Source organism: Schistocerca piceifrons, chromosome 1 (assembly GCF_021461385.2).
Source record: "Schistocerca piceifrons isolate TAMUIC-IGC-003096 chromosome 1, iqSchPice1.1, whole genome shotgun sequence".
Taxonomy (NCBI): Eukaryota; Metazoa; Arthropoda; class Insecta; order Orthoptera; family Acrididae; genus Schistocerca; species Schistocerca piceifrons.
This window is the reverse complement of record NC_060138.1, coordinates 711,221,466-711,231,880: the sequence shown is the minus strand read 5'-3', so window position 1 is coordinate 711,231,880 and position 10,415 is coordinate 711,221,466.

The window sequence follows — 10,415 nt, the reverse complement described above, 5'->3', positions numbered from 1 at the left end:
CTTACTGCCATTATGCTGTATAACTACCAGCCATTCTGTTGGAAAGAGACACCGAATTTACGAAGGTAAGTCAAATGAAAACCTTAAATTTTTTAAAAATATTATTTATTGTGCAGAAGTGGTACAAAGCTGTATCACTTTTCAGCATAATCTCCCCCGCGCTCAATGGAAGTTCTCCAGCGCTTACAAATAGCATAAATTCCTTTAGAAAAAAATTATTTTGGTAGTCCGCGCAACCACTCATGCACCGCGTGACGTACCTCTTCATCGGAACGGGACTTCTTTCCTCCCATTGTGTCTTTGAGTGGTCCAAACATATGTAAATCACTTGGGGCAAGGTCTGGTGAGTACGGTGGATGAGGAAGACACTCAAAATGCAGGTCTGTGATTGGTGCAACTGTTGTACAGGCAGTGTGGGGCCTTGCACTGTCATGTCGCAAATGGACACCTGCTGACAACAATCCACGTCGCTTTGATTTGATTGCAGGCCGCAGGTGATTTTTTAGGAGATCTGTGTATGATGCACTGGTGACAGTGGTCCCTCTAGGCATGTAATGCTCCAAAATGAGGCCTTTTTTCGTCCCAAAAGAGAATCAGCATAACCTTCCCTGCTGACGGTTCTGCAGACACTTTGTGAAACTGTAGCACATCACGCACAATGTGGTGTGCTGACCCATGACTATCTGCAAAAATGCTGCAATGTCATTCAGTGTCACTCGGCGGTTTTCCTGCACTATGGCTTCAATTGCTGCAATGGTCTGTGGAGTCACAACCCGTTGTGCCTGAAGTGGAAGAGGAGCATCTTCCACTGAAGTCACACCATTTGCGAACTTCCTACTCCATTCGTAGACTTGCTGCTGTGACAAACGTGCATCACTGTACTGAACCTTCATTCGTCGATGAATTTCAATAGGTTTCACACTTTCACTGCTCAAAAACTGAATAACAGAACACTCTTCTTCCCTGGTGCAAGCCGCAAGTGGGGCGGCCATCTTTATACTGATACTGCGACGTTATGTATGCATCTGCACTATGCTGCCACCTGCAGGCTATTCTGCACGCTGTTTGTAGCACGCTAACCAACTTACAGGATAACGGCGAGAAATTTCGATTTGTTATTACAAATTTAAGGTTTTCATTTGACTTACCCTCGTATATAAGTTTAAAGTGGAGCTGAAAGAGTACTTGTACGACCGCTGCTTCTGTTCTGTACCTGTGGATTTTTATGATTAGTATAACTGAACAACATTCTTAACCATACTTATTCCTTTCGGTAACCTTATCTTTTTTTTTTTTTTTTTTTTGCAATTGTGTTATTAATATTCAACTCGTATTATGATTTCAAACTCATAGTATGTATGGATTATATTGAGCGTGGCTTGTTCTGTATCGTTATCTATTAAATCACAATTTACAGGGGCGTAAAAGAAATACAAATACAATACAAAGTCTCTGGAAATCAATCAAGAATGAAATAATTTCTTCTATACGGTTTCTATTATCGCTGAATTGTTGGTGACAGACTATATGAGAAACGCACAAATGGTCATAAAAATTTTCATCCGGATTTTGCGTGTTATTAGACTACATAAAGCATCATTTAGATTCCCAGTCACAAAAAAAAAACAGTAAAAAAGACGCGATCGTTGTTCAAGAGAGAAGACATATCACAAATATTAGAGATTTAGTTTGTTGCCCACAAAAAGTACATACTACTCCTCTCTGTCGTGTGATATAGTGCAGTGACGGCGCGTTAATTCTGGAACTGTCTGCCGAACACAAAGACCCCTACTGGGGGCTCCTTACTTCTCCGACTCCAGTCTTCGCCGATGTCAGCGTAGCCGTTTATTACGGCAGTATTTCATACCTTACAGTGTTTTACGTTCGTCTTTGCAAATGTAAATTCTTCAGACGTGTTATGAGTGATTTCATCAAACGAAAAGCTTACTTCATATTGCAAGTCACTATTTTCCAGCAGTTTATGTCAAGGTTTGTGAGTTTATAGCCAATTTTTATTAAAACTAAAAATAGTTTGATGGCTCTACGGCTACTAGATATTTACATAAGGAGAATAAACTCGTATGGATACAAAGACTGGATAGTGAGGTGTCTGCAGATGTTTGAGACACTTTGCGGCATTCATCTCAAATGCTTTAAAGAATTTTTCACGCAAGATTGTGTCTGAGTCACACTGAATTTACGACAATAGAAAGTTTTAACCCTTTGGGCCTCAGACACCACAATAACGTTGGGGACTGAAATAACGTCTACATAATGAGACACATTTAAAAATTCGTATACACAGAATTTCACGTAAGGCCGGATAACGTCGCAGTATGATAAACAGAAGGTACACAGCGACACTCCTGTGTCACTAATACACGTGCCATTTACGTACCAAATGCTAAGAAAAGTATATAGATAACTTGCCATTAGTAAAGCATTAACGATCCGCTACATTCCGTAAATGAGTCACATTTTGTTTCAGTCTTGTTATGTAATACCTGACAGGTTGTGCACTTTTCTTGAATTAGAATTCTGACATTTGCTTGTCGACTTAGTTATTGAATCTGAGCAGTCACTGTTGTTACAGACATAGAACTCAGATTTCTTATCAAAAACTCTGTAGTTCCGTGACACTACTGGCAGCAGTGCTACTACTGATAACAACACATTATTGATAACAGTAGTACATAAGCAATAAAATATCACAGGAATTTGTTGTGGCTGAACTAATTGTCAATTATTTCTATCAGACGATTGTTTCTAGCACATTTGTTTCCTGTTATGGCTTGTAACAAAGATTTCTAGTTGTAATAAAATTAATCACACGACAAATTTAGATAAAACAAACACGATATACTTGAGAGCGTAGCCGATAAAATTAATCTATTTGACAGCGATCCCGACGGTAACATGACGTAGAAGGACTGTTAATATATTTGTTCTCAAATAACATCTTTTATGGATATGTCAGAAAACTACAACGTAATGTAAAATATAATACGAAAAACGCAGTTTTGCATCCGGCTGGAGAAAGACGCTTTGACACTTTTCAGAACACTACTTGCTACCCTCAGCTGTAATCCCGTTACATTCTAAGGCCACGAGTGCAGAGTGTATCAGTGAACTACCTTCAAAATTTTTGTTCCTGCAGAAAAGCCTAAATTGTCACAAATTAGAGGCAGAAATGCTTGAATTCTGTATCAGGTCACCTTATCATAAGTGGGTGGTCATTCTGGAATGTTTTTATTGCGGAATAGTGAGACACGTTAGACTACATCTCGCACGTTATCCATATTCTGTGGCAACCAGTAGCAACCAGTAAATAAGGTAAGATACCTTAATAACCTTAGTTTGGGTCCAGCAGATTTATTCAAGAGTCATGCCTATTCGATACTGCAGCGTTGATCTTGTGGGGGAATGCTGTTTGTTGGTATTAGAGGCTTCGGTACAGTATGGGAAACATGAGCACACTGCAGGACAGTGGATACTATGGTATCGAGAAACTGGGAAATTAGTCGGAGTATGACAGCTTGATATTGGCGCAATTCAGCATCAGTTCAGAATAGCGAAATGGTGAAATGTGACGCCAGAGTTCCAGTTTACATGTGGTACTATTGAAGTACTCTAGACTTACTGCATTTGAATGTCAATGGACACTGTTTGCTTTTGGTAAATCAGGCTACAGATCAAATTTGCACCCATGAAGAAGAGGGTTCGTGCTGTAGGTCGATCCCAAATAATCCACGAGACACCTTCCAGTGGCCAGGCGTATGTAGCAGCGTGAAACTAGGTCTCTATCTGCAGACTTGGAATGCTTCTCTGGATAGAAGGTGGGCCTCACGCTGCGCAGTATACTCATATTATGAGTAACATTACCAACCCATCAGTGCGACATCCTGAGACCATAAACTGTATGTAGCAGGACAAGATCATATTGCATGGGTCATCACCGGTGCTGAGGTCATCTGCAGGGCGAAACAAAACTTCTCTTCTCGAATACTCTCCCTCTGCACCGGACCACATCGTACCGAAAACGTTCGGGAGGAAATGAAACGGACATTGTGAGAAAAATGACCTGGCCCTGAGAAAAGAACCTCAGATGATCACTGGAAAGTCAGTCTAACTGTCTGAGAAGGTGTGACAGAAAATGAGAAATTTACTGCACGCCTTAAAGGTTTTCTCGCTCAACATGGGCTGGTCACCGAAGTCTAATACCTTCTGACTTGAAATTAAGCGGTGAGAATCCACGTATTCCAATCTTTTCATGGCCCAAAACATGTCAGTGGGAACTATAATCTGTTCGTTGTGTTAATTTTGTATTCTCGAAAGATTCTTAAGACATCGGATTCACATTCTGCTGAATAGTGGTCCAATTGCCCTGTCTGTCTATTCATGTTTGGATTTTCTGTGTTTTCTTTAAACAATAAAGTTTCTTTAAATCATAAAAGTCGAACACAGATTTAATACTTTTACGTAAAACACTGGGTAGTGCCACTACAATAGGGCAAGCTGGCGATAATGGGGTACGTATTGATTGGCTGTTTCATTTTAATGGCATATAAAACAGTGGGCTGTCATTGGGGGAGAGCGGAGGGCTGGGAGAGATACGGGGCGGTAATGGAGGGGGGACAGGAGTGAATGTGTCATGTGCTCAAGGTAAGACAATCATGTTCTTTGACCTGCCTCTATGTGTGGGTAACTCGTGAGGGATGGTTCAAGTTCATTGATTACACAGTGTGTCAAGGTCAATGACCGCTTTCAACGCCAAATTGTATCCAGAAAATACTTTTCCTTCCTACTGGTTTGGAACAGTATAAATCATATTGCTTTCGATACTGCTTGCTGTTGTTCAGTTAAGGATATCGTCCATACCCAACCTCGAACTACAAAGTGGGCAAAATGAAACTGGCCTGGAAAATGTTAACACAGAGGCTGATACGGGACTAACCGTTGTTAATGAACATCACAGAAGATGCCGGAAGTAGCCATCGTTGACGTAGATGCTGCGCTGTGTTCCATTTACTAAACTGTGAGACATGCGCAGCAGTTCAGCCTGAAAGATAGTTGGAATAGCATTTTTAACTTTGTGTTGCAGCTTTTGATACGCCCGGACGGAATAAAACTTGTAATACGAAAAAAGTACTCGCATACCGATGCTGTGAACACTACCTCGTGCTTGGACTGCTCAGATGGTAAGAACACGACGCGTTGAAGTCAATGTACCGACGCACAATCACAGAAACAGTGTCAAGCATTTGCGCATTTAATGAACTATTTTTATTATTGTTACCAATTTCTTGCAACCGTTGCTGTATCTCGGTGGTATACTGATCGCAGAGCTTCAGTGCGATGCAGTCCACGTCGACATAAAATGACAGCGATCAGCATCACAGAGCGTCGATGAACTCTTTAGTTTCAGCAAATACAAGAAATTGCAAGAGCTGATTTGATGCTCGATTGCGTTCCGTGCTGCCTGTGGCTTGGAACACTCTTTGGAGAGCGTGGGTGAGAAGGCTGATGAAGCTTCTTGAATCAACAGATATCAAGTAACCTCGAACAGCGTTAATTGATTTCTCACCGCTGCCAAAGTAAACTAGCAGACGACGCTATTCGATACGTCTACATCTAAGAGATCGGGAATGATACCCTATGATCTCTGAAATATTAATTGTAATTGATTTTTGAATCATCTTGTTTACTGCGATGTTAGACCCATTAAACATAGTGCTGTCTGTTGTCTTAAGTTAGGAACGGTTGAAAGGAGTCTTTTACATTGGATTTCACGCAGCCATATTACTCCCATTAGTCGTGTTGCCAATCTTTCTTAGAGGGCACCTGTATTGGTTCAAATGGCTCTGAGCACTATGGGACTTAACATCTATGGTCATCAGTCTCCTAGAACTAAGAACTACTTAAACCTAACTAACCTAAGGACATCACACACATCCATGCCCGAGGCAGGATTCGAACGTGCGACCGTAGCGGTCACGCGGTTCCAGACTGAAGCGCCTAGAGCCGCACGGCCACACCGGCCGGCGATGCACCTGTATTGTTTTCGTACTCTAATGACATACTAAGTAACAGAGCTTCCTTTCTCGAAATTATCGTTTCTCTCCTACTTAAGGCCTCCGAAAATATTAACGAACGTCTGTATTAATTTCCGTAGGCAAGTCAGAGGGCACAATGAGACCTACCCCAGGGCCAGTTCTGGCTCTCTGTGGTCAGTATAAATGGCTGTATAATAGAGTGGTTATTTGCACGACAGAATATTCGAGAATCCTAGAATAATTCAAACTCTTCTACGAAATCATCAACGATGCTTATGTTTTTGAGCACGATCTAGATAAAATGTTTTGCATTATGTTTCAGAAAACATGTCTTACCTTTCAGACGACTGGCAATGTTACTCAATGCTCAAACGCTATGCTGCGACTGAAACACGTATACGTTCTGTAACATAATACTACCGCATTCTTCGGGAACCGGTCTAACGATTTGTGTGGCAAACCCGAACAGTCGCCGCGCGTCGGATGTGTACTCAACAACAGCGAGTACGGGAGATCGACAGAAAAATGGTTGGGGGCTCTGTTTCAGCACTGTTCTGCAAAGGTTCGCATCCGCCATCGTTTCAGGTCAGCGACAAAATGCAGCTGCGTCCAAGGAAAAGGTGCAATTTCCCGAGAACAGCGTGGCGACCAAAAGCGTGTAATTTATGCACCGATTGCTAAAGACATAGAATTTCTCACTGTGGTTGTCCACGTTTTGCTCTATCACGTTATGGTATATCTGCGGTTTAGCGGAATCGTAGACAACCAGTTCTAAAAGTTCATGAGAATTCTGCTGTGAATGAAGTATCCAGCATGTGTGGGAGGTCGGGTTCGGTCCAAGTGGCCCCTCCTTGCTGCCCCTTGCGGACTCCTGTGGTTAAAATTATTTTTATGTGTTTTCATTGATTTGTGGATACAGCGAAGCTTTTGCACCAGGAACATCCGACGGCCCCGATTGTGCGTCCTCAACCCCACCCCCATCCACAACCAAAAACCCGTTTCTAGAAGCATTTATATTTTCCAGTAAATCAGTTTCCGAAGTTGGCAGATACCTTTCGATTAATAAATTAGCATGGGAACGACGAATCTCGAAAATGGGAAGAAATTCTAGAATCAACGTGTTACGTGTAGCACAGGACCTTGACCGGGTGAGGAAAGTACGTAGGAAGATATAAAGCGAGGCACTAAAGGCAGTACTGATGCCAGAGCTTAAAAACGATTTACGGAAAAGTAGAAGTACCAGGTGGTAATAATTAAAGTGCAGCTACTGACGGAGGTCCAATATGGGCTGTTATTATCGTAAGGCAGCAGAACTTGATAGTTATGCTACTGCAGAGTCGATTTACGCTGGAAGACAAATTAGTTCCAATTATGTCCACCAAGTCCAAATTTGCCGCTGTACACGGTTTGTATGACGGTATGACATTCACGCTGTCATTTGTCAAGCCATAACGTGACTGAACACTATGGGTATCGAGAAGAGAGATTGTGCGCTGTCAGTGAAACTGTTTTATGTGAACTGCAGCAATTACAGTGCTGCGCTGATGAAGTATCGCCGACTGGAAATACTGAGGAGAAGCCCGATGTGGTTTAAAGCAGAAGGTAACGAAGTTCGAAAACACAGGTGCTCTTGCTGTAGCACCTGGAAGAGGAAGGCTTTCTTTCCCGTTCGAAATTACTGATGAAGTTGTAGCTGCTGTGACTGACCACGCAGCACGTGCCCCGGGTAGTGCTAGTGCCCGTGCACTGCCACGAGGGTTGTTCGTCACATGGTCAAGAGTACAGAAAGTTTTGCCATCTATTTGACACTAGTGCCCGTACAAGACCCAGAGGGTGCAGCAACTGAAATCACATGATAAGCAGCAACGGACCAAATTACCTCTTCGCTTTATGGCACTGATTGGTTGTCGTGTGGCCGGACAATAGTCGATGGAGTGACGAGTCACATTTTACACTACAGGCTGCAGTGAATACACAAAGTGCCGAATTCAGGGTTCTGTCAATCTGCGCATTGTGCACAAAAGGCCATTGCGCTCGCTGGCTGTGACTGTGTAGTGTGGGTTCACAATCATCTTTATTCTCGGTCCGTTCTTCTTTGCACAGAATACACCCAGAGGGCCTGTCAGGCGTATTGTGACATCTGCACGTTATCGAGGCCTCCTTTTGCAACATGTGATTCCTGCTTTCGAAGAGCGCAACTGTGTGGAAGCTACTGTTTTCATGCACGATAGCGCAACACAACACGTCACTCGCCCAATGAAAGATCTGCTTAATGCAGTCTTCCACGAAAGTGTTACTTCCAGAGGTTTTTCAGGTGCACGGCCTACAAGATCTCCTGATCTGAATCCGTGTGTCATTTGGCTCTGGAGATATCTAAAGCAACTGCCTTTACGAGGGACACGTATACAGTAACGCATTGCTCCGATTCCACTGTAACTGTTGATCACGTCGATTTACGGATGCAAAATCCCGACGACATCTCCGGTGCTCACTGCACAAATTGTGTAAGCGGTAGTTAATAATAAAATCAAAATTATACCTTTCCCACTTGTTTGGCCTTACCTGACCACGTCCCGTTCCTAATCCATTACATGTGGAAACATCTCTAAACCTCTTTCTTCCATTCACAGCGCCAGATTTGCACCTGGTGGTCAATATTGGAAATAATTTGTTTCCAGAGTAAACAGGTTCCACATCACTGGACTCGTATTCGAGAGGACGACGGTTCAATCTCGCGTCCGGCCTTCCTGATTTAGGTTTTCCGTGACTTCCCTAAATCGTTCCAGGCAAAAGTCGGGATGGTTCCTTTGAAAGGGCACGGCCGACTTCCTTCCCTGTCCTTCCCTAATCCGATGAGACCGATGACATCGCAGTTTGGCTCTCCCCCCAAACAACTCCCCCTCCTCCCCGGTTCCAGATTAACACATTAGAATATCTACCAAGTTCCACTGCCATATGATAATTATTGCCCACACTGGACCTCTGTCAGTAACTGCACTTTAATTATAACAACCCGGTATACGGACTGGATTGGTACGTAGGTTAGAGCAGACGAGTGGTATTTTTAACATTACATGTTCAGACGAGTGGTCTTTTAGGGCCCAGCCGTGGCGTGAGAAAACCCACCCGCACCTTGCTCCCACAATCCCGATTAAGGGCGAAGGCGTCTATAAAGAAAAGAGTGGCTTCTAGCGGAGATATCCTGAACAGGAAAAGGGTAAAAATGTAATCGGTATTAATTGAATCGTCAATAATAGGCGGCAAGGTGGGAGAAAACTTGATATAGCAGCCGAACTGCTCGCAAACATAAAATGTAGAGTAAGGCAAAGCAGAACGGGGAAGGCTCTTCACAGAAAGTCTGTCTTCCCAAAAGTAGGTGGAAACTACAGAAAGATACAGTGTTCCCTCATTTGCACGCTCGTACAACCATGGTATGCACACCAGTGGTCAAAATCACACTGCTTACCGAAGTACCGATGATTATGAGTGCTCACTTTGATGATATATTTTATATTTTTGACGTTATCAAACTTGTGAGAGTAAGTCTGAAATTTTGCGACGCTTGCCTTCCAAAGGTTATATTTTCCTGAACTGCAGTTTCTTGGACGCTATACTAAACCAAAGCGCCTATGTAACCAAATCATTATTATTATAATAAAATATTTGATACAATTTATAGTAACTAAATAGTTTATTACTCTTTTATTAAAACATTATATAATGATTAACGACGTTATTAAAACCGTATGCTGCACACATGCCTATACATCAAAATGTGCTACTGACTTTGGCGCAATGATAACTTCACTTATCAGAGTCCACAGCGGAAGTGAAGTACGTACACACAGGTCAAGGACAACATGTATACATTCTAGATTATTTTTGGTGTATCCGCGCCGAAGTGACCATATTTTCCAAAATTTGCCACAGTCTGATCCATTCCACAGTGATTTAATCATTTCATTCAAACTCCATGTCCGAACTTCGCTGACGACTAAGGGGATAGCGTATGACCACAGAGCAACTTCTATAATGAGAAACATGACTATGTAAATGCAGCAGGTGTTATTAAACATTGGTTCAAGCAAATGTTTTGCTTGTTGTTAAATTATATTTGTGGCTACTGAAAATGTACGGGTTGTGACTGCCTGTTTTACGGTACTGTTTCTTCCACAACTTGAGTTTTCGTTCTGATTATACCCGTTAAGATTCAGACATCGACTCTATACACTCAACCAGAAAGAGAATTCATTCTATAGACATTTTATTTCGATGAACAAATTATCAGAGAGACATAACTTTTACTTCATACATCTCACAAACAAAGCTATAACTTAATCTTTACGGGTTAGCGTACAGATA